The 25,434-nt window shown below is 45.8% G+C and overlaps 1 protein-coding gene across 4 annotated transcripts in view; it reads right to left on the bottom strand.

The window, feature by feature from the left end:
• BICD1 (BICD cargo adaptor 1) overlaps positions 1-25,434 on the bottom strand; it is a 674,082-nt gene that overhangs the window by 164,425 nt on the left and 484,223 nt on the right. The gene's annotated exons all lie outside the window — the stretch shown is intronic.

Here is a 25,434-nt window from a genome sequence, read left to right as displayed (position 1 = left end):
AATTGATGGAGTAGGGTGAGCTAGTGAGGCAGATGGTAGCCAGGCTGTGACCTAATCACTGCCAATACCATGTACCTCAAGATGAAAGGCGCATATGAGCGAGTTGGTTTATTTATGTTCAGCCACTGCAGTCCCTTTTTACATAAGCAGGTCCATCACCTCCTAAAATCACTGGCTTTGTATCACCCATGTCAGCAGGAAATGCGAATCAAAAGGTGAGGTGTACTGGTGCACCTTCACAACACAGTCACCTGACCACTCCGTCGTGGTCACTGCATTGCAGTGGCCAAGGCATGACCAGTCACCACATACATAATGCAACACATTTAAATTGAGGATGTACACAAATAAAACGTATCGAAATTAAACTTAACTGATTAAAAACGTATAAATATGTCATAAAAAAAGAATATTTTGGGGATACCCCGCTAATATTTATTCTTTACAGATTTTATTCTAACCTTAATTTAATATAATCAAAAACAATGAAACGCTGTACACGACGAAAAGTAGTAATAAAAAGCAAATAAAAGTTAAGAATGGGTTAACAAACGAGCTAAAATATATTTTAAACACAAATTATTTAAAGGTTAGGTTTAGGTTGTACATCTAAATATAACATTATTAAATGGTGCGATTTAGGCTACCGAATTAAATTAATTACAAATAAATTAAATACAGTCAAAAACATAAGGAAATAATGTAAAAAGGCAATGCAGTTGCTTGTAATATTGTGGCCAACTATAGTAAATATATAAACATTAAAATTAAAAAAACATAAAATGCAGTATTCATAGTGGTTGGCTATGTAGTGTTCTGCAATATGGTAACATATAACCACTTCAATAAATATAGCAAGATGTTGCTGGGTTACAAGGTCTGTGGGGGTCTCAAAGTACAAGAGGCTTTGCTCATGAGTCACTACTTCAAAATGCAAACCTCCAATGTAGTTGAATAAATACTTTTGAAGTAGTAATTTGTTTTACTATGCTCCCTTTCTCAGACACTCACTATTGTGTAGTGGCTGAGCAAAAAGGCCGGACTGGTCGTACCAGGCATCAGGTGTTTCCCCGGGAGGCTGGAAGGGTGGGGGACTGCTTTTGTTACCGGGGTAGTTTTCTAGCAGTGCAGCAGTTCTAAAACTGCAGAGTTTCTTGTGTATCTAACAGTTTTCACGCATCAATAAATGTGTCAAGATAACTCTGGTGAAGCAACTGACCGAGAATACAACTGGGTCAGTAGTATCAGTTCTTAAAATTCGCGAGGCAGCTAAATAGTGATAATCCTCAGGTTCAGACACGTCGGACCACTTTCAGCACAAGCCACGATACACAGGGCAAAATAACAAAATATGGTTCTCTGTGTCAGGGGGCAAATTACAAGCTAGGCACATGTCAGAGATGCCTGGTCTTTTCCCCCATTGCTGCTAAATGCCTTCAAGGGCAAGCTACTTAAGCAGAACCTCACATATAAACTCTTTGGAAGCAGTGGTGTGATAATGGGGGTCATGGACCGCCAGGGCCGAGGACCACGGAAGCACCGCCAACAGGCTGGCGGTGCTTCCAGGGCCATTCTGACCGCGGCGGTAAAGCCGCGGTCAGAAAAGGGAAACCAGCGGTTTCCCGCCGGTTTTCCCCTGGCCCAGGGAATCCTCCATGGCGGCGCTGCTTGCAGGGCCGCCATGGGGATTCCGACCCCCTTCCCGCCACCCTGTTTCTGGCGGTTCTTACCGCCAGGAACAGGATGGCGGGAACGGGTGTTGTGGGGCCCCTGGGGGGCAGTGCAGGGGCCCCCTAACAGGGCCCGATGAAGATTTTCACTGTCTGCTTTGCAGACAGTGAAAACCGCGACGGGTGCAACTGCCGGAGCCGGCTTCCTCGTTGCAGGGCCTTTCCCGCTGGGCCGGCGGGCGCCCTTTTGGCGGTCGCCCGCCGGCCCAGCAGGAAAGCCAGAATGGCATCCGCGGTCTCCTGACCGCGGAGCGGCCATTTGGCGGTGACCGCATGGCGGGCGGCTAACCGCCGCCCGCCGCGGTCAGAATGACCGCCAATGTCTGTTAGAGCTGACAGCCTTAGTCTGGTCTTCCCCCATCTTTTTGTCTGCCTTCCTCCATTTTTTTATCTCGTTTTTGTTGGTTTTAGGACTCTGTACACTTTACCACTGCTGACCAGTGCTAAAGTGCTTGTGCTCGCTCCCCCCTAAACATGGCAACTTTGTCTTCTACCCAACTGGCATATTTAATTTACCTATAAGTCCCTAGTAAAGTGCACAATATGTGCCCACGGCCTGTAAATTAAATGCTACTAGTAAGCCTGCAGCACTGATTGTGCTACCCACATAAGTAGCCCCTTAACCGTGTCTAAGGCTTGCCATTGCAAGGCCTGTGTGGCAGTTTCACTGCCATTTCGTCTTGGCATTTAAAACTACTTGCCAAGCCTTAAACTCCCCTTTTATTACACATAAGTAACCTCTAAGGTAGACTGTAGGTAGCCCATAGGGCTGGGTGCAATGCAAGTAAAAGACAAGACATGAACTTGTAATATTTACATGTCATGATACTGAAAAACTCCCAAAGTTGTTTCTCACAATTGTGAAGCCTGCTCCTCTCATAGGTCAGCATTGGAAATTCCCTTATGTACTTTTAAGTGGTAATTTCTGAGTGAAAGGAGTTGCATTGTCATGTTTGGTATGGTTTGAATGGTAGTGCGAAATCCTGCTTACTAGTGAAGATGGATTTAACATTAGTATTTCAGCACTGCCACTTTTAGAAAGTAGGCATTTCTCTGCACTTACTGCTCTCTGTGCCTTATAGCCTGTCTCCAATCCATGTCTGGTCTGTGCTGGTTGACAGCTCCCCTTATGCATTCCACCCAGACAGCCATAAACAGAGGACAATCAGCTGCATCTGCAGTCATCTGCATATTGATGGGTCTTCCTGGGCAGGAAGAGTGGAGGGGCCCTCACTTACACTTCAAAGGGTAGTGGTTTGACCCTACACAAAGGACTGATAACCCCCCACAGATCTCCTGACAGACAGGGCTGGGTTGAGAAGAAGGGAACTTCTGCACTTCAAAATCACTCTTTGAAGTCTCTTCCACTTCAAAGGCACATTTGGGTATATATACTCAACTATAACTTTGGCTCCGCATGGACTCAGTTCTGTCACCAAGACTGATGTCCACCCCATCCCCAGAGCTGATGAGCTCCTTGACAGGTTAGGCACTGACAAATTCTTCAGTACCTTTGATTTAACATCAGGGTATTGGCAGATCAGCTTGATTGGGGGAGCAAAAAAGAGGTCAGCATTCTCAATCCCTGAGGGCCATTACCAATTCTGGGTGATGCCCTTCGGCTTGAAAACTGCTCCTGATACCTTCCAATGGTTGGTTAACAGGGTCCTGGCTGGCAAGGAAGCTTTCTGTGCCGCCTATTTAGACCATATTGCCATCTACAGTGCCAGCTGGGAGGAACACCTGCATTACCTCCAAGAGGGGCTTCAGGCCCTGCAACAGACAGGCCTCACAGTCAAGGCCAGAAAGTGCCAGATTGGGCAGGGTTCTGTGGTGTATTTGGGACACCTGGTAGGTGGTGGCAAGGTGCAGCCCCTCCAGGCCAAGATAGAAACCATCATAGCCTGGCAACCACCTAAATCCCAAACCTAAATGAGAGCCTTCCTAGGCCTCACGTGCCACTACGGAAGATTCATTAAGGGCTATGCCATCATTGTTGCCCCCCCTTAACTGGTCTGACTTCTAAGAAGCAGCACAGGTTGGTGATCTGGACAGAGACCTGCCAGAAAGCCTTTGATTCTCCGAAGGAAGTAATGTGCACAGCACCTGTAATCAGGGTCCCTGATTGCTCCAAGGAATTCATTGTGCAGATGGATGCTTCAGAGCATGGCATAGTGGCAGTCTTAGCACAGATGAATGAGAAGGGCCTATACCAACTGGTAGCCTTCATTAGCAGGAGGTTACTCTCACAGGAACAGAGGTGGAGTGCCATTGAAAGTGAAGCATTTGCTGTTGTCTGTGCACTGAAGAAGTTGAGCCATACCTGTTTGGGGCTCACTTCCGGCTTCAGACAGACCATAGGCCACTCAGATGGCTCATGCTAATGAGGGGTAAAAATCCTAAACTCTTGAGGTAGTCCATCTCCGCACAGGGAATGGAGTTTACGGTGGAGCATTGCCCGGGGATTGACCATGTGAATGCTAATGGTCTCTCCAGATTCTTCCGCCTTAGAGAAGAGAGCTCCCAAGGGATTGGGTAGCTCTCCACACCTTCAGCTGTTGGGGACACATGATAGACATGACAGCCTTAGGGTGTTCTTCTTCCAACTTGTTGCCTGAGTCCCTCCCTCCATTTTTCTGATCTTGTTTTTGCTCGTTTTAAGACTCTGCCCACTTTACCACTGCTGACCAGTGCTAAAGTGGTTGTCCTCTCCCCCCTAAACATGGTAATATGGGTCCTATCCAACTGGCATATTTAATGTACCTATAAGTCCCTAGTACAGTACACTGTATGTGCCCAGAGCCTGTAAATTAAATGCTGCTTTTGGGCCTGTGGCGGGGATTGTGCCACCCACATAAGTAGCCCCTCAACAATGTTTCAGGCCTGCCATTTCAAGGCCTGTGTGTGCAGTTTCACTACCACTTCGACATGGCATTTAAAACTACTTGTCATGCCTTAAACTTCCCTTTTATTACAGATGTTACCCCTAGGGTAGGCCTGAGATAGCCCATAGAGCAGGGTGCTATTTAAGTGAAAGGCAGGACATGTACTTGTAAGTTTTACATGTCTTGGTAATGGAAAACTCCCAAAGTCATGTTTCACTATTGTGGAACCTGCTCCTCTCAAAGACAAGCATTGGTAACTCCCTTATATATCTTTAAGTGGTAATTTCTGATCTGAAAGGAGTGGCATTGTCATGTTTGGTATGGTTTAAATCGTAGTGAGAAATCCTGCTTACTGGTGAAGTTGGATTTAACATTAGTATTTTAGAAATGCCACTTTTAGAAAGTAGGCATTTATCTGCACTTACTGCTTTCTGAGCCTTACAGCCGGTCCAATCCATATCTGGTCAGTGCTGGTTGACAGCTTCCTTTGTGCGTTTCACCCACAGCCATAAACATAGGACACTTAGCTGCATCTGCATTCATTTGCATACTGATGGGTCTTCCTGGGCAGGAAGGGTGGAGGGGCCCGCACTTACACTTCAAAGGGTAGGGATTGATCCCAGACAAGGGACTGATAAGCCCGCTGTGATGTCTTGGCAGGCAGGGCTGGGTTAAAAGGGGAACTGGTGCACTTCAAAATCACTCTTTGAAGTCTCCTCAACTTCAAAGGCACATTTGGGTATAAGTAGTGAGTCTGTGACCCCCTAAAATCAGACACTTCTGGACGTACAACTAGACTCTGTCAGAAGAACTGCGGTCCTGCCCAAAGGACTCATCTGCATTGCTTTTCTGGAAGGACTGCTCTCCTTCCTGTTGCCCTGCTGCCCCCTGACCCTGCTGGAGGGACTTTGCCTCCCCCCCCAACTAATCTCCAAGGGCTTGTCAGCTTGCCCCCTGTAAAGAAGTTTCAAGGCCATCAAAGACTTGACCTAAAAGGGAAATCCATGCCTAAATGTGCCACGCCTGAACAGTGAACACAATGCCTGTCTTGCGGGTTAAAAATTGATGCAATGCCTGCAGAATTGATGCAGCGCCTGTTGCAGCGCAGTTCCATCATCACAGCGCATCAGGATTTTCCATGCATCGTCCCTGTGCATCAATTGTTCATCATTCTTGCACTGCCATGCGGACCCGAGGCTGTGTGTCCGGAAATCGATGCATCGCCTTTCCTGCAAGGAAAGAATTGACGCATCACTTACCCTGCCAGTAAGGAACCTACTCATCATCTCAACCCTGTGGGAAGAATCAACACATCACGTCCCCTGCGCAGTAAGGAATTGACGCAATGCTTTTTTTTTTTACACATCCCAGGTACTTTGTGCATAAAAGAGATACATCCATTAATTCCTATGGATTAACACTTACTTAAACCTTTAAATGTGATATCTTGACCTGTGCATATTGGACCTTTGTTGTTTTGGTCTTTTTTTATTCTGAGAAATATTATCTATTTTTCTAAACTTTGTGTGGTGTTTTCACTATGTGACTGTATGAGTTACTGCACAAATACTTTACAGATTGCATTCTAAATTAATTCTGCTGCTCTGTGCCAAGCTACCGGAAGGTGAGCACAGGATAATTTAGGTTGTGTTGTGACTTACCCTGACAAGGATTGTGGTTCCTACTTGGACAGGGTGCATACCTCTTCCAACTAGACACCCAATTTCTAACAGTGTCCATACATATTTCAAAATGTGGGCTTATTTTGAAGTCAAGAAACAGTTTAGCTAATTGCCCAGAAGTCCCTTTTGTGGCTTGTTGGTGAATCAATCAATCAATCGATTTGTAAAGCGCAGCTTGTCACCCTGGAGGGTGTCCAGGCACTCTGGGTTGTTGCTGTGCGTCAGAGCTACTCCTCAAAGAGACATGTCTTAAGCTTTTCACTGAAGGCAAGGAGGGTGTGCGAGGTGCGGGGGAGGTTGTTCCAGGTCTTGGCACTGAGGTAGGAGAAGGAGCATCCTCCGCTGTGCTGGACAGTTGATTAGCTTAGGTCTGATGTTGTGGAGGGCTTTGTATGTGATTGTGAGAGCCTTGAATTTGCACCTCTTGTGCACAGGCAGCCAGTGTTGACCTCTGAGGTGGGTCCTTCTGGGGAGGTCTAGGACGAGTCTTGCTGCTGTCTTCTGGATGGTCTGGGGGTGTTGAAGGAGCTGGGCGATAGAGGGCATTTTCGTAGTCTAGTTTGCTGGTGATGATGGCTTGGATGGCCATCTTTCTGGTTTCAAAGGAGATCCATTTGAAGATCTTCCATAGCATGCGGAGGTTGTGGAAGCTGGGGGTGGCCACTGCGTTTATCTGTTGTTTGTAGGTGAGTTTGCTGTTGATGATGATGATGATGCCAAAGTTGCGGGCATGGTCAGTTGGGGCACGGGTTGTCCAAGCGTGGAGGGCCACCAGGAGTCATCCCAAGGGGAGGGTTGCTTCTGAAGATGATCACCTCTGTCTTCTCTGTGTTCAGTTTTAAGCAGTTAGATTTCATCCATTTGGCGATGTGAGTCATGGCGTTGCTAAAGTTATCTCTGGGGGTGGTGTGGTCTTCGGAAAGGGAGGGTATTAGTTGAGTGTCGCCAGCGTAAGAGATGATGTTGAGTCCATGGGAACGAACAATGATGGCCAACAGCATCACGTAGACTTTGAAAAGGGTGGAGCTGAGAGAGGATCCCTGGGGGATGCCGCATATGTTGCTCTTAGGTTCTGAGGTGAAAGGTGGGAGGCTGACCCCCAGGTGCAGCCTGTGATGAAGGCATGGATCTATTTGAGGGCGTTGCTTAGGATTTCGATGTGGTGGAGTCTGGCGATAAGGGTAAAGTGAGAGATGGTGTTGAACGTGGCAGAGAGGTCTAGGAGGTTCAAGGCTGCTTGCTCTCCGCGGTCAAGAAAGAACCCGATGTCCATTGTTTCGATAAGGGCAGTCTCGGTGTTGTGGTTGGAGCGGATACCACATTGGGAGGAGTCATGTAGGTTGTGTCTTTACAGGTGTTCTGAGAACTGCTTGTTGATGGTTATTTCCAGGACCTTGGCTGGGAAGAGGAGCAGAGAGATGGGACGGTCATTTTTTAATTCTATGGGGTCATCAGAGGGTTTCTTCAGGAGCGGTGTGACCTTTGCTTCTTTCAGGGATGGTGGCAGTCCTGATGGAGGTGTTGTAGCTGGGAGAGAGGATGCTGCTAATTTCCTTCTGACCCAGGCTGAAGATGTAATGTAGGCATCAGTCATTGGGTGAGCAGAGTGGGTTGAAGTCATTAAGGTGACTGTTTCCTCAATGGATAGTGGCTTCCAGTCTGTGATGAGGTGGCTGGGGGAGTCCCCAGATGGGTTCAGTAGCTGTTGAAGAGTTCCTTCGGGTGGTTGGTGTTCTCCTCAATGCTGCTGAGTAGTGTGACCTTTTTTGCTTCTCTGAGGTGGAGATGATATTCATTCAGCACATCTTTGAGGGTGGTGCAGTCAGTGGGGTCCCTGCTACAACGTCATCGTCTTTCTAGCCTTTTTATAATCTCTTGTGTGTGCGTAGTTCATGTGTAAACCACCTTGCTGGACTGGACGGTGGTGGTCCATGGAGTCTCTATGACTTTTCCCAATCTGCAGAGACAGGGAGGTGGGGGTGTGGTGGACAGCTCTGGTCTGCTGGTTAATGGGAAGTAAACTTGCTTTTTTTGCTTGCTATTAAGATGGGAGTCCAGGGTGTGGCATGCGGTGTGTGTGGGGCTGGTGACTAGTTGTTTGAGTACAATGTTGCTTAGATTGCTCAGGAGATTGATAGTGTTGTGCTCACTGGGTCGTCTAGATGGAAGTTCTGGTCTCCTAGGAATAGTTAGTCTTTTGAGTTGATGGATAGGAGGGCGATGAGGTCAGCAATGGCCTTGCAGAATGCAGGGCCGCAGGTGTCTGTATGCGAGAGCTCCCCTGTTGGTTGTTCTGGGGTCGGTTTGGATTTGGAAGTTTTGGTATTCCATGCGGTGGGATGTCTCTGCTTCGAAGTTGGTGCACAAGAGTTTGTCCCGATGCATAATGGTGATGCCTTCTCCGTGCTTGTTGTGGCGGTCTTTCTGGATCAGTTTGTATCCCTGCAGGGTGGCGCATGTGATGTTGGGGGCCGAGGTGGGTGTGAGCCAGGTCTCGGTGATGAACATGAGGTCCGGTCTGAGTGTGGATAGGGTGCCCCAGATTTCCGTGGTGTGTTTGTAGAGGGATTGTGCGTTCAGCATCAGGCATTGGAGTTGCTTCTCAGGCTTGGAGGGTGGCGGGAGCGGTGCTGGTCTCAGTGTTGCAGGCGAAGTGGCATTGGAGGCATGTGAAGGGTCTGACTGGGATCCGATGGAGGAGGTGCAGCAGTTGTTGTCCCGGTTCCTGGGGGGCAGAGTTCAGTGACAGAGTATCAGTGGATGATGGGAGAACCAGGATACCCGGTGTGGGTACAGTCCAGGTGCGGATGGGCACAGATGGGCTTGCCTTCGGTGCCCCTTCTACATGCTGGCTGCGTGCCCGCTGTGTGCAACCAGCATTAAGTAGGTTCTGAGGAGGGAGGAGCACAGGGGAGCCCAGGAAAAATGGTGGTATGGTAGCGGTGGGGGAGGCAGGGGGCACAGGGGCCTGGGCCAGGAAGAGAAGCACAGCAAGGAGCAGCAAAAGCAGCAAAATGCCCTGCAGCACCTTGCACCTACTCTGCAGAGTGGGCAGAGGCAGACAGAGGCACCAGGCAGTGGGGGGAGTGCTGGCAAGGGACCTGCTCAGTTAGGTCACTGTGAGACCACCATTAAGTAGGTCCTGGGATGGGAGGGGCACAAGGGAGCATAGGCAAAAACAGTGGGATGGCGGCGGGGGGCACAGGGGCATGGGCAAGGAAGAGAAGCACAACAAGGAGCAGCAAAAGCAGCAACATGCCCTACAGCACCCTGGACCTACTTAGCAGAGTGGGCAGAGGCACCAGGCAGCGGGGGAGCTGGCACACATAAGCCCTGTACGTTGATTTTAGACGGACAATCTCAGTCTGACAGATATTACTTGGGTCCTTCCACAGTTTGAGTAGGCCTAGCTTCTTGAGCCAGTGGATGAAGCTGTTTTGTGCTTTGTGCTACTCTGTGAGCACTCGCAGCGAAACTGCTATGATGATGAATGTAATGAGAATTGGATTACTGCATGTTTTTAAATGTTTAATATTTTATTATGATCTTAATGTACACTTTGATGGTTGTGATAACCAAATAAAATACACTGCTGAAAATACAAACTCTGGTGATTAATGTACCTGCTGAAGAGACCAAGGATTTGGCTTATGGCAGTTTTGACTCATCTAAGATAGCTCAGAGAGTTAATATTCCTGATGCAAAGACCATGTACTATGCAGATCACGAAATAAAATGGTATTAGTAAAGTCAACCCTAACCACTATGTTATGTTCTGAATCCTGAATGTATGCCTCCCTAGGCCAAGCACTCTTAAGCAAATGCCTGCCAGTATGGATTACATGTGAATCCTGCACCTTGTAGTCTTGTTTTCTATACAATGATTTATGCATGTATGATTCATTGTCTCTGTATGTGTGTGTGATGTAAAGTGCTCAAACACCCTACGCTGGTAAGAGAGGTGCTATTAAACAAATGAAATACATGTGGGAGAGGGGCTATGGAGAAATGAGAGGCCCAGTTTCAGGGTGATGGTGAGGGAATCATTGAAAAGCCCCAATAAAGGGTGCCCGGTAAGCTTTTCATTTACTCTGATTTAAAAACTATTGCAATTGAAAAGCGCGCAGGCAGAGGCATCTACACTGCGTCTGCTCCAGCGACGTGGACTAGCACAGGGCGGTTCTGACACATGGGACGCCTTCATCGTCACTATGGAGGCCAAAAATGATATACACCCTCCTTAAATAGGTTGCATAACACACCACACTGGACAAATGACAGACTTCTCCCCACCCATAGACTAACTATACCCTGGAGAGGCCTGAACGCAGATCTAGTCTGGCGCTCCTCTGGGAGCACATGGGGCGGCCAGTCGGGCGGTCCACCAAGCATGCATGTGGGTCCCATGATCATGGCAGGGGCCAGCCTAAACACAGAGCAAGGTCCGTCTGACACATTCTTATCCCTTGAAATCATGTGCTACATAACAGAGCACTGGTGTGTACCCTAGGCGTGAGGACAGAAGGGAACACATATTTATACGATCACACTTATATTTCTTAACCCGAGCGGGCTCTAGCTGGACACCACCAATGCAACGCGAGTTTAATTCTAAGGAATGTTATTGTAATGACACAATCTCTTGACACAAGCCACAACAAACACCTGTGTATACTGAATAATATTGTCTGTACGTATGAGAAGCATATACATGTTTGTCCAGGACTGATCAATTTGTGATTGATTGTACCAGTGACACCCCAGAATGTTTAATAAAAAGAGTTGGAAAAAAAAAACTATTGTAATTAAATATATATAATGAAAAATGTGCTGTAGAATGCTCCGTTTTTGCCATTTTTCCCTAAATTTTCTTGGAGGTGAGAACCCTCCCAAGCCCAATAGTAGTGTCAAGTTTGCTCACTATGGGACAGATGTACAAAGCAGTTTTCAAGTCACAAACGGCGAATCGGGCCTTTTGCGACTTGAAAAATGATATTTGGAATGTACAAAGCCCAAACCGCGATTCGGTAACTTGTTACCGAATCGCAGTTTGGGTTTTGCGATTCGGTATTAGGAAGGGGCGTGACCAGGGCGTCCTTTCCTAATACTGAATCCAGATGGTATGTATGGTTGTTTTGTGACCGAGAATGGGGTCGCAAAACAATCGCAGTTAGCACCAGTTTCACCCCCTTCCCTTTAGGAATGGTAGTGAAAATATTTTTTCAGAGCAGGCAGTGGTCCCAAGGACCACTGCCTGCTCTGTAAAAATGAAAAGAAAACTTTTCATTTCTGATTTTGAAATGCATCTCGTTTTCCTTTACTAAAACAGGCTGCATTTTTTAAAAAACTGCTTTATTTAAAAGCAGTCACAGATATGGTGGTCTGCTGTCCCCAGCAGGCCACCAACCCTGTGAGGGCGGCCATTCCCAATGGGGTCGCAAATTGTGACCTACCCCATGAATATTCATGAGGTAGGTCATTTGCGACCCCATTGGGAATCGCAAACAGTGTCATTGACACTGTTGTACATCAGGTTTTGCGACTCGCAAATTGCGAGTCGCTCTGACTCGCAATTTTCAAGTCACAAACTTGATTTTTGTACATGTGGCCCTATGTTCCATAAGGGGGACTGGTGTGACAACATTTGCCACGGCTGCTTTGGGTTCCCAGTCCAGCCCTGCTGAGCAATTCTGAAACAACGCACCTGTAAGGGCTGCTTAACTTGGCAGAGCAGTAGTCTTTTTACATTATTTCAAGACATTATTTTACATTGCCACCACAAGGTGGCAGCTTCTTCTAGGTTACTGTGACTCTGAAGTAGATACCACATTTCTGTGCCACAATCGTCCTAGTGCTTTTTAGGGTTGAGCCTGCATTGCATGCGCTCGAGCATGCGTTTAGCAGCGAGACTCTTTTGTATTTAGAAAAGGGCTCGGAACCCTGTCAACTTCACATGAGTGTTTTTTATTGGTTGGTGGGCTTCCCTAATAAAATCTGCTTGCTTTCATTAGTCGAAGGCACGCATATGTCATGCCTTTTCCGGTGGCTAGCCCTCCTCCAGCGCAGCAACCAAGTACAGAAAACATGCGAGGCTCGCTGTTTTCCATCGGGCTCGTGGACTTTTTTTTCTCTAATTTACGAGCCCGATCTCGCTTGGCAGAAGTTGAGCGCTTTACATACTTGATTTCACTTTTTCGGGTTATGTACATAAATGCACTTTTGCCCGATAGGTGAAAAGTCGGGTTAGGAGTTTACAACGCGATCAGCTCTAACATGAGCAAACGCGAGACCCGATGCATTGTAAATGCTTGTTGGAATTTGTAGATAGAAATGAATTCATTCGAAAAAGTGGAACCTGGCCTGATTCAAAACTCCTCATCCAGAAAGGTAAGTGATCCAGATTTAGCATAGCCTTCTGCTGGGAATTTATTAACAGATTTACCTTTTCATAGATTTTTCAGCAATTTGTTGCTTGGCTTTCTGACCTTTCTTAGGGCATATTATCCTTTTGCACATGGCTTATATGTCCCTCACTCATTATTCACAAACAACTACTAAGATGGTGGCGGTCTTTAACCTTTTATAGACACAGCTGTCTAATGAGTTAGAAATGTATTTATCTAGTGTAGTATTTATGGGTGTATGTGAGTGCTGCACATGTATGTGTGTTTCTATGGCAAGTGTGTGCGTTTATTTATCTGAGTGTGTATGTTTTTATTTGTGGTTTGTATTTTGCATTTATACAAAGCATTTAACCCGAACAGGTATCTAAACGCTAGGTTTGGAGACAAACAACCAAAAGGCAGCCTTGTACAGAAAAATCCCAACAGAAACCAGACCAAAGTCATACTAATCTACCCTGAATAACCAAGTTTTAACTGCCCTGGGAAATGCAATATACAAGTCTACCCTTCTGATGTCATCCGACAGCTTGCCCCAGAGCCTGGAAGCTGCCACTGATCCCCACATCTGGCCTTCTTAAATCTGGCACCCTCTTATTGCAGATATCGCAGATCTCAAAAGTCTGCTGATGAAATGCCCTAAATTTAACCCGTTTCCTAATTGAAAGCCAGTGTAAGGCCCTCAGGCCCTCCCTCACCGAATGGCTATTGGGTAGTCCTAAGACTAAGCGTACCCCCCCCATTTTAAATCAATTGGAGTTTATTAAGGGAATATTGAGCAACATTTAGATATAGGGTGTTGCAATAATCCAGGCGCGAGCTGATAAGGGCCAACACTACAGCCCCTCCCCTGTAATGAACTGAAGGATATTTCGTAGCATCCTGAGTATCCAGTGGCCGGTACTCACTGTCCTACTGACCTGGCACTCAAAAGTCAATTTGTTATTAAAAGCAATTCCAAGGTTCTTCTCTTCCTTTTTCAGGAAAGGGAAAAGGTTCACAGGCCCCCGGCCACGAGCTATTATTCCAAATGGAGTTGTTGACACTGAAAAACAAGATTTCCATTTTTCTCCATTCATTTTGAGCCAATTTAGCTTCATCCAGCAGTTAATCTCCGCCATGCAGGAATCGAATCTCGTAGCCACCTCTGTCCAATTCTTACCAACCGTCACAATGATCTGTGTGTCATCCGCACAGGATGCCACCTGAAAGCCCCAGGACCGTATCAGCCGTGCTAGTGGAGTGACATACAGATTGAAAAGAGTCAGGCTGAGGGATGAACCTTGCGGCACCCCACAGATCACTTGAAAAGTGCAGGTTCTAAAATCTCCACAACTGTCTGTACTCATCTTATGCCTAAGGAAAGACTCTAGCAGTTGTAAAGCCTTATGGTAAGTGTGTGTGTTTATTTGTGTGTGTGTGTATATATCTATACCTATTATTATATATATATGCGCGTTGGCGCAGTTGTGCGTCAAAAAGTATAAATATGGCCCTATATTCTACAGGCGCATGTACAGGAAGAAGGATTTTCTCCATATAACATGGCCTACGCCCCTCCAGCTACCTCTCTGTTGAAAGCTGAGTAAATCGAGCAGGATTAGTACTGATTTGAACAAGACGGGTCTGTATCTAAAATTTCATGGTGGTTGAAAAAAGATGAGCTGGAATCCAGTGCTTAATTTTTAAAAGAATAAGTGCCAGGGGCCAAAGATTTGCTTAGGAGCCAGTGACAGGCGCTATCAAAGGTCTTTGTGCCAAATATCGCGGCTGCATAGTCTTGATTCCACATCATGACTCTTCTCCCACAAACAGAAACTCCCTGGTCCTTTATCTCACACTTGCAGGTTCTTTTTCATCCCCACCTTCCCCCTTTAACACTATTTTCTGCCTTTCTCTTCCTCTTTCTTGTTCTCATGTGCTTTTCTTTCTCTCGCTCTAGGTGAAAATAAGGGAAAGATAAGTGCCAGTGCCCAAAAATGAGTGCCAGTGGGCCCCACCAGCAACCACTGGTAGAAAGTAAACATTGACGTCATCCATCACCTTGTTCTTGTTGTAGTTTATGCCTTAAGTGAAATGGGTATGCCCAGACACAGGTCCGGAGCTCACCGTGCCATAGGGTTTAAGCACTGATGAGACCTAAGTAGGCCAAACTGATTTGCGGTTCCTTGTGGTCCCTTTTGAAGGGGCCCTTGACTAGCAGTTTGGGGCACACTGTTCCCATGAGCAGCAAGGACAGTACTGATTTGCATAAAGCGGGCCTTTGTCTAGAGTGGCATGAGGGGCAAAAAATTAACTAAAATGAGGCCTGGAACAATTGTCAAAAGCAGAGATCAATTCAAGCATTCCATCCATCACCTTGTTGCCTTTGCAGTTTAGTTCCTAAATGCACCTGGTATGCCCAGACGGCTGTCTTATGCTTACTGCATCATAAGGCCCAAGCTATACCTCACTGATGAGATCAAAGTAGGTCAAAACCAGTCTGGGGTTGCTTGTGGTCCTTTCTGAAGAGGCACTCGCCTGGCAGTTTGGTACAGACTGTTTCCATGAGAAGAGTTAGTAAGATTTGCATAAGAAGGACTTTTGTTTAGAGTGGCATCATGGACGAAAAACGATGAACTGGAATGTGGCACAGAGATATGACTATTATATAACTATTGTTTCAGAGGCAACTTAAATTGTCTACAATAATTACCTTAATCTAATCCTGTTTACACTAGTTTACTTTTGCAACACTAGTTTAAGTCAAATTCTTCCCAGAAGTTGTCATAAGTCTGAACTTTGTTTCAAAATATTGTTAACAATCGATGAAAGTTAAGGCAAGTGACTCTTATGATGAATTTAAAAATATGGAACCCTGGCACATAACATTTACCCTAAATAGAAGACGATTCTGTGAAAGACCTGAACAGAACACACCGCAACCTAATACTTATTAAGAGGTACATCAATCCTGGGCTAAGTGAAGACTGTGAAGTAGATTTGCCTAAGAAGGTGGAGATCCGAGAAGAGACGTAGAGGCTGAGCGTGCCGTCCCAACTGGTCTGTTTTTTCGGTCCTGGACCATTGCAAACAGGAGGGTTGGCCCATGGCACTGTGGTGGTCCCTCATTATTCAATAGTTATAGCAGAAACAGGAAATTAATAGCCAATGCTTAAATATTTGCTGCCTAATCTACATTTATAAATATCTAACCTGCTGATCATGACCATCCTCAATAGTCATCTGAAATAGTAGGTTCTATGCATCTAGAGGTCATTAGGAAGCTTATTCCATGAAGCAGTTCCCAGGGCTGCTACTATTTGTCATGATGACTGAACTTTACCTTAATGTTCCATCAGTTATTCAAGACTCCTTCTCACAAACTTAAGGCAGACAAGCAACCACTCTCGATAAAGAAGTGGCTCCGAAACGCATCTTCATTGGGGACACATACTAATTTGTGTCAGCACAGGATGTGCTAATTTGTTTTCAATGATGAGCTATGTACCTAAGAATGTATTATTTGTTTAAGATATTATTTTATCAAACATTTTCAGGATGGACCTAGCCACATTATAGCAACACCATCAGTCAAAAAGGGAAGAGTGGGGAGGTAAAAGGGAAGGAAGAAAAGTAAACATGGATGAAGACAGGCACAGAAGTAAAAGTGGATGTGGGTTAGGTGAAAGAAATGCTGGAAGCAGAAGGAGAATATTTCCACTGATCATCGGACAGTCTAGTAAGAGAAAAAACATTGAGAGGTGAAATAGTGAATTCCTAAAAATACCTAGGTCTGTCCTTTAGCAGGAATTTAAAATGGGACACACATGTAGGTTGTATCAAGCAGAGGTCCATGTTGCAAGTAAGTTGCCTGATCAAATTTAATTGAAAATATGGAGGCCTAGCCATAACCCCCTTAATGAAGGCTTGCCCCCATGAGGCTGTATGGAGTTGAGGCACTTGCCATTGATCCCTCTCGTGATTGGGGTCGGTTGGGGGGCAGTTCCTAGAAGACTCCTGTCACTGCTGAAGAGTTTAGGGAACTGAATATGATTTCCTGGAACCTGGTGGCGTAATACCGGTTCCTAAAACTTTTCGGTAAGCTTTCGGTGGCTATTAAAGCCCCAAAGGTGTCTAAACTGTGTTGGGATGAGATCCAGAGTAGTAAAAGAGGATAGGCAAGGGAAGCAAGGAAAAGGTTAAGCAATCTTGAAAACAAGCATTCCGAGTGGTGTACAATCGGTCCCCTTGGTCCCCTTTTCCTAGTAAACAAGAGCTGAAAGAATCTGTGGGAATGGTTGCTGGGTCTCTTGTCCTGGCCTGTCTGAGAAAGAAACTTTGCATCAGCTTCTCACTAAATACACTTGGACTCGACACGGTTTTCCTCTACCTGGCTCCGATGCATGATCCCAGATTGCAGAACAAAATTTGTAAGGTGCGAGTGAGATGTAACCCAATCTACTTGTCCTGCAACAGGTGAAATATGATCTGGGATGGTAATTGTCTCTGCCCCTGACACTGAATGTAAAATGCTCCTTATCACATGCACTCATGGATTGTGGGTTTTATATTGCCATTCGTATTAAGTTTTTAAGACCCCTGCTTTTAAAATACAGAACATTACAAAGGTTGGAGATGATAGATTTTTTGTCTGAAATGCACTACCTTAATGTGGCAGGAGGGATTGCAGGTTTTATACGTACTGTCAAACAGAGTCTCTTGGATGGGCTTCAGTAGGGAATGATGTTTGCAGGGGCTTGTGGGTTTTAAGTCAATTTTATACTGTACAGGTGTTTTTGTTGTCTTAGAATGTTCTATGCATAATTGTCTTACCATCTTTTGTCTCTTTCAAATGGGGTCCCAGAGTGACAAGTTAGTACTTAATTGGCTCAGCTCTTTATGCATCTCCTGAAGGTCTCTCCTTTGTGTCTGTGTACTTGCACTATGGTCAGGAAGACAAGAACCCATTGTCCCTGTATCTGAAAAGTATGTTTCAACACTTCTGCTTTCTTCAAGACTTGCTTCCTCACGTCAGCATTGCAGAGGGTCACCATGGTGGTGCCACCATCTGAATTAGCTAGGGTTCCTGGTGACAGCCTGTGGGCTATTTTTACCATCTCTGCTGAAGGACTGCACTCAGGGAGCAACTGTTCTTAAAACAACTTGCATTGCTCAGAACTCTGAAATTAGCTGCCATTAGGGTATTCTTCAAAGACTCCACCCTGTCATCCAAGACCAGCAGTAACCGGCCACTCTAGTGTGGCAGTCCATATGGGTCCAAGCCTCTTCCTCCGTGTGACCCACCAACCCCCACAGTGTTTGCAAAAGTGCATCCATTGCTGTTGTCACAGCTTCTATCCATGTGATCCTCTTATCCGTTGTCACTAATGACCTTTCACTATCAACTTCAATTTCTACATTCCTTTCCAACATATGTATGATAGCATTGAAGGTTGTTTTCATTTCCTTTTGATCTTTCATGAGGTTTCCAGCCACCATCTCTGCCTTGCCCTCTATATGGGTCCCCTTCTTTTTCCACACTGGCTGGAAATGTCCATCATTTTCTCCTGGATGTGCCTTCTCAACATGGCAAACACCAACAAAAAGGAGTCCTACTACCATGTGATGACGGGGGGCCTTGGCTCAGTCTCATTTGTCACCCTTCTAGGCAAACATTTCCCCCTACCTTCCTCCTGTTGCTAGAAAAATAATAATAATAATTAATTGGAACACTGAGTACCTGGAGGGGGGCGACGGGGCTGCCAGTATGGGTGGCCAAGTACCAGTTTGTCCATTGCAGGTGACTTGGAGAATCCTCCTATCCCTGAACTCTGCCATAACAGAATCCTCAGAGAGGCTTACATGGACTCTCTACACCACCAGAAAGTGTGTCCAACAGCAGCAGCAAGGTAGAGGTGTACACAGCTCCGAAAAGGGGTGGCCATTTTTATCTCCATTTGGTTTCACACCTCACAAATAAGTTTTAAATTGGGTGATAGTCAGTAGAAAAAGCCAGAATTTAGGTCTGTGAACTAGTTAGCACACTGGATAAATGTGACATTACTACACGCCTGAACTTGGAAGAATCATCAGAACAAAGAAGGATGCATAACATGCCTGTGAAAAAGTTTGAGGATACTGCAGGACCACAGAAAAGAAGCATCTGACCATGTGGAGCCCTCTTTGGCTACAGACTCTTGGCTTGCTCCATTGGAACATTTTGAGAACCAAAGAGAAAATAAAGTTCAAACATATAACTAGGGACCAGGGGGGCAATGAAATATATTCATCATATTTGTGAAAACAACCTTACCCTATCTGAAATCCAATTTTGACACACTCAGAGCTTTTGGAGCCAAAACTGGAGGCATCAGCTGGTGCTCGAGAACCATAAGTCTGATTTTTAGGGATCCTCGCCAACCACCCATCTGGCCTGCTCCTCTGGAGGAGTTTGAATTCCAGAAAAGAAGTCCCAGGTTAATTCTTTTTGCTGGTATGGCCCACAAGGTTTAGCCTACCCCTGCTCCATGGGCCTATTTCCCAGTCTATCTCAAACATTGCCACCAATTGGTGTTTTGTGTTTTCTTGCCACATTTTGTCTTAAACTTTAATCTCTCTGGTACTCATAATCCTATAAAAACGAAGGTGCTCATTTCGACTTCGGCGGTCTGTTCAGTAGACCGCCGAAGCCGCGGGCGCCTAACGACTGCCAGTGCTGGCGATCTGAAGACCGCCATATTACAACATTGTGCCAATTTCTGTGTGTGTGTGTGTAAGTGCATATATGCCAAGGGGGTGCGGGAGAGTTGTGTGTGTGTATGTTTGTGTGAATGCAGGGGGGAAAAGGGGCCTGTGTGTGTGTGTGTAAATGCGTGAATGCTGAGGGGGGTGTTGTGTGTGTGTGTGAGTGCGTGTTTGTGTGAACGCGGGGGGAAAGGGGTGTATGTTTGAATGCGTGTGTGCGAGTGAATGTGTATGTCTGAGGGCATGTGTACGAGTGAATGTGTATGTCTCAGTGCATGCATGCAATTGAATGTGTATGTCTAAGTGTGTGCATGCGAGTGGATATGTATGTCTCAGTGCGTGCATGCGAGTGGATGTATATGTTCGAGTGAGTGTGTGCAAGTGAATGTGTATGTTCGAGTGCGTGTGTAAGAGTGAATGGGTATATCTGAGTGAGTGTATGGGTGTGAGTGTGTGGGGGTGTTTGTAAGGGGAAACATTCTTTTTTACGACTTTTTTATTACGAAAGTCGTGGTTAACGAAAGCGTAACAACGCTTTTTTTAACCACAACTTCGTATTTTTGTGCCTTAACTACGTATGTTCTGAACAACGAACATGCGTGGTTAAGGTACAAAGAAGGGAGTTGGCGAAGGTAAGTGGTGGGTTTAGGTTTTGGGGTGGGGTTTGGGGGGTGGGGCGTTTTTGGTTTTGGGGAGGGGGTGGGAGGTCAGGGGGGTTTAGGTTTTGGGGTGGGGTTTGGGGGGTGGGGCGGTTTTGGGGAGTGGGTGGGGGGGTCAGGGGTTTTAGGTTTTGGGGTGGGGTTGGGGGGGTGGGGCGTTTTTGGTTTTGGGGAGTGGGTGGGGGGTCAGGGGGTTTTAGGTTTTAGGGTGGGGTGTTTTGGGGAGTGGGTGGAGGGTCAGGGGGTTTTAGGTTTTGGGGTGGGGTTGGGGGGGTGGGGTGGGGTGAGGGATGTAGGGTGAATGGTGCCTATTGCTAATGATTTTATCAGGAATGCCTTTACAATGAAATATCGTTGTTAAGGCATTCGTGGTAAAATCATTAGTAGTAAGGACGAGGTCGGTGTTCCGACCTCGTTGTTAAGGTTAGTAGTTGTTTTTAATTCGGTGTTCCGTCATATAATCGTTTGTAAGTGAATGCGTCGGTGAGTGAGGGTGTCTGCATGTAGGTGTGTGGTCGTTTGGGGGGGTGTCTGCCAGCAACAGGAATAGAGATTCCTCTCGCCGGATGCATGACCGCCAGTATTTTCATGGTGGTTGGACCGCCACGAAAATTCTGGCGGACTGCCGAGTCATAATGCGGATGGCAGTATTGCAGCCACCGCCGGGCCGGAGGTGCTCACCTCCAGCCCAGCGGTCCAACCGCCCTGGTGGTATGGGCGGCGTTTCGACTGTTTGGCTTCAGCCAAACCAGCAAAGTTGTAATATGGCAGTCTTTACCGCCAGTCCGGCGGCGGTAAGACCGCCACCACTAATCTGGCGGTCCAAGGACCGCCAGACTCGAAATGAGGGCCTAAGTGTGTATAAATCCTTTACTTTTGCAGATAGATTTGGGAATTTAATTGTGCTATTTTCATGACTAATATTTTCAGGTTCTGCTTGAACCTCCGCACCATTTCTCTGCACAGAATCCTGCTACTTGTACATAGTTAGGCTTTGAGTAGAGTTTTTACAATTAACTGTGCTGGAACAAGATAGTGTTTTATTAGGATGGCGTGGCCAAGCCCTCCTAAATTAACAATTCACCTTCTCACAGTCCATATTTACTTAGATGGAGAGTTGTAAGCCAGGAACAAAGACCCAGCTTTCAGGAAGAACAAATTTAATTCAGCACTTGTACAGAAGTGTGTAAATCTGTTAAAGTTCACGAAGTATGCTAAGGCCGAACACTGCTAGTAAGTTACTTTGATGGGGAATCAGACATTTGTACTTCATAAAGAAATTTTGCTCTGCGTCAGACAGACATTTGGGGCACGAGGAGCAAAAAACACTTATGTGAGGATGCAATTAAAAGCAAACATAAAACATAATTTCCAGGAAACACAGCTTAAGAAAAATCTAAATTCCATGGTAAATACATTCAAATACTACACAAAGAACATTAAACTTTGACGGTGCTGCAGGAGTATAGACAGAGAACCTACAAACCACATAAAAAAAGGACTGAATTAAGATCAGTTGTAGGGTATATGTCTTTATGTTGAACTGTAGGTGTATTCATAAGTACACCAAGAGTTAAATGTTGCACAGACACTCCACTCACAAAATAAAAACTATTTTATTATGAATTAATGCCACATCAAGGCAAAAAATGGGCTAGAACAGTCCTAAAACAGCTGCTTGAGCTGAAAGTAAAAAGCAGGAAAAAGCAACAATGTAGTAATTTGATAACCAGCAATGTCGGTCTGAGTGGTCAGCTCTTTGACAGGTATTGATTTTTGTCTTGGTGATGAATAATTTAATTAGGTAACGCAAAGGCAAAGCTCGTCTGGGAGAGGGCATGCACACCGATGAAAAGAAAGACATTTATTTGTATTTAGGGTGAAATTGACTGCTAGAATGCATTCACTGGATATCTGCGATAGTGCTCCTGTTTAGGCAAGTGGACTAGCAATAAAGGAGACAAAAAGCTCATTTTTGGTATCACTTCATTGTCGTCTTTGTCTCAGTCTTTCTTATGTGAGTTTAGACTCACCTACAAATATCAAGACCCCTTTGTCAAGCTGTTGTCGGTACTTAAGAATGTCAAAAAGACATCCACTTAATTACCCACACATAGGAAACCCTACCTCTCACTTTCTGTTTTTAGGTCGCAGCCTACCTGACAGAACAGCTGTCCAGTTTGCTAAAGACATCTTGGGAACTTTCAAAAAGTTGACCTTGGAATGCTTTCCGCCCATTGATGATTGTTAGACCTGACAGGCTTGGGGTGGTCTTTCCCCAACTTTTTGCTTTTTCTGATCTTGTTTTTGCTGGTGTTAGGACTATGCATACTTTAACACTGCTGACCAGTGCTAAAGTGCTTGTGCTCTCCCCCCTAAACATGGTAACATTGGTGCCTACCCCAGACAAAGGACTGATACCCCCCACAGATCTTCTGGCAATTAGAACTGGGCTAAATGGGGAACTGGTGCACTTCACAACCACTCTTTGAAGTCTCCCTCACTTCAAAGGCACATTTCTGTATATGTACTGGGGCTCTGACCCACTCAAATCAGACACTACTGAACCAGAAACTAAAAACTAAAACCTGGTCCGAAGAACTGCTGGGCTGCCCAAAGGACTCAACTGGACTGCTTTCCTAAAAGGACTGCTCTTCTACTTATTGCCCTGCTGCCTGCTGATTTCTGACAATGCAAGAAGGACTTTTTGTTACCAGAAGTGATCTTTAAGGGCTTGCCCCCAGTTTTTCCCCAAGCTCTCAAGGACATCAAATACCTTGTGAATGGAGCTTCATCAGATCCAATGCTGTTCTGACCAGGTGAAACTTTATCACAGATTATTGCTAGCAAGCGCGGAGCCTCTCTGCCGCCCCGTGCTGGTCTACCAAAGTTGTGCCTACTGCCCCAGAGCCTCGCCATTGAGTGCAGGCTGCTCTGCTGCCCTTAAGCCTCTCGCCTAAGAGTTGTGTCCAGTGCTGTGGATTCCTGCTAGTGAGTGTGGTGCCTCATCGCTGCACCGTGCGGCTCTACAGCTGTGCTGTCTACTGACCTCATGTCCCATCTCATGAGAGCAGTGCTGCCCACACCCTCAGAACCAGTCTGCAGATGGGTGCGCCTGGTGGACTGTGACAAGCATCTCAGGAGGAGTGTGTTTGCTAACTGATCGTGTTCGGAACTGGGTGCTGAGTATGGATGCACTTCCCGCACAGGTTGTGATTTCATTGAGGCCCACTTGCTCTATCACTGACCCTCTCCCCAGCGCCCAATTCTAGCGTCTGTGTCCGTACTCTGACTTTTACGGTAACTCTCCTAAAAGGAATGCACCGATTTACAAAGTATTGGGGGGTATTTTTTCTAAAGGTTATCTTGTTGTATGCTTAGTGGACCTGTATCCTTTTGGTTTTGATTTCTTCAGATAAATTACTTCTAATTTTCTAACTTGGCGTGGAGTCATTTTTATAGTGTTTCACTGTGTTGTTGTATGAATATTGCACAAGTACTTTCCACATTGCATTCTAAGTTAAGCCTGCCTGCCCGAGGGTGAACACAGGATAATTTAGTTTGTGTTGTGACCTGCCCTGAAAGAATTGTGGTCCCTACTTGGACAGGGTGCCTACCTCTGCCAACTAGAGACAGCAGTTTCTAACATTGGTGATCAGCGGTGGGTTAGGACTTGTGTTTGTGCAGTGCCATACAATAACTACTTGTACACTACCTGTCCACATTTAACAACCATTTCAATTTGTTTGTTCATCTGCAATTTTCCCTGTTCTGCATTTTTAATACATCCTTTACATCATGTCTCTGGCTGGTTCTACAAGTAGAGCCATGGAGTTTTAGCTGGCTAAGCAGGAAGAGTACATAGTTAACTAGTTGATTAAACGTCTGAAAAGGGATGGAGGTACCTGCCGGAGGAACCACCAAGAAGGTTGAGTTTCAAATGGCGCTTAGAACCTGGGCAGAGTCCCACTCCCAAGAGGATGATGAGTTGGGGGATCATTTGAATGGCTCTTCCGAGGATCTACCTGCAGCAGTTGAGGGGAACACCCCTGGAGTTGTGCTACCTGTCTAGGTAGGAAGCAGTGTATCTAGTCATGGACTGACCCCATAGGAAAGGACAGAGGAGAGAGAACTCCAGCTGCAGTTAGCAAAATTACAACTGGAGGCTGAGAGGGAAGACAAGTGAGCTAAGGCTGAAAAAGCCTTAACTGAGAAGAAACTTGTGTTGGCTCACAAACTGAGTTTAAACGAGCATGAACTCAAGGCCCAACAGGCAAATTCCAGCAGTGATGGTAGCAGCATACATAGAGTAACTGATGGAGAGAAGAAGGTTTGTATACAAAAGGATGTGGTGCCCAGTTATGTGGTTGGAAATGACATTGATAAATGGTTTTCTGCTTATGAAGTTGCAATGAAAGGCACACAGTGTTCCTGCGGAGTACTGGGGGTGGGTCTGTGGAAACACATGCCAACACTTGGGTGGGACACACTTCTAACAATAAAGGTTGGGGATCAGACCGGGTGCACACCCAGGAAAGCCACTTTGATTGCTAAATTTAGACTGACTCCTGAGAATTATCACCAAAGATTCAGGGAAAGTCAAAAGCTGCCCAACCATTCTTGGGTACATATTATTGATTACTCCAGTAAGGCATTGAATGGCTGGGTACAGGGCACAAAAGTCACTGATTATGTTGGGTTGTACAATTTAATCTTGAGAGAGCATATGCTCAATATCTCTTTTACAGAGTTGTGCCAGCACCTAGTTGACAGCTAGTGGACTTCTCCCAGGAGGCGGATCTGTGGGCTAGCACCAGAGCACCCAAAAAGGTATCTGGGGTGGACACCAACACAGGGGCGCATGATTCCCACCAGAAGAAAGGGGGGAGAAAAATAAGGAGTTATCTAAAAGCCTCCAAAATATTTCCCAAGGGAGTAATGGCCACCAGTCCCAGTCTGATTCGAAAAAGAACGTGTTCTTGGACCATAAGACAGGGAAGTTTGTATCCCAGTGTGCAGGGTGATTCAAGTTTGGTCACTCTAAGGGTGACTCCAAATGTCCTAAGCGGACACAGCCTCCACTCTGGTGGGCAGACACCTGGGTTGGCCAGTTTAGTGCTTGGGGAGGAGGTACTCCTAGCATAGCAGGTTTTGGGCAACAGATGGAATATGTGACAGAACAACTGGGTCCTAAACAACTATAGCCTAAACCACTACTGCTAAACAACTAAAAAGTCTCTACAACTAAGTACTGAACAACTACTGTCTAAACAACAATTGTGGCTGAATATCAATTGCCTGAACAACTAATATATATATATATATTCTAAACAACTAATAAACCATAAAAA

This window comes from Pleurodeles waltl, chromosome 4_1 (genome assembly GCF_031143425.1).
Source record: "Pleurodeles waltl isolate 20211129_DDA chromosome 4_1, aPleWal1.hap1.20221129, whole genome shotgun sequence".
Classification (NCBI taxonomy): Eukaryota; Metazoa; Chordata; class Amphibia; order Caudata; family Salamandridae; genus Pleurodeles; species Pleurodeles waltl.
The sequence above is the reverse complement of the archived record's forward strand: the minus strand, read 5'-3'. Positions and strand labels throughout refer to the sequence as shown.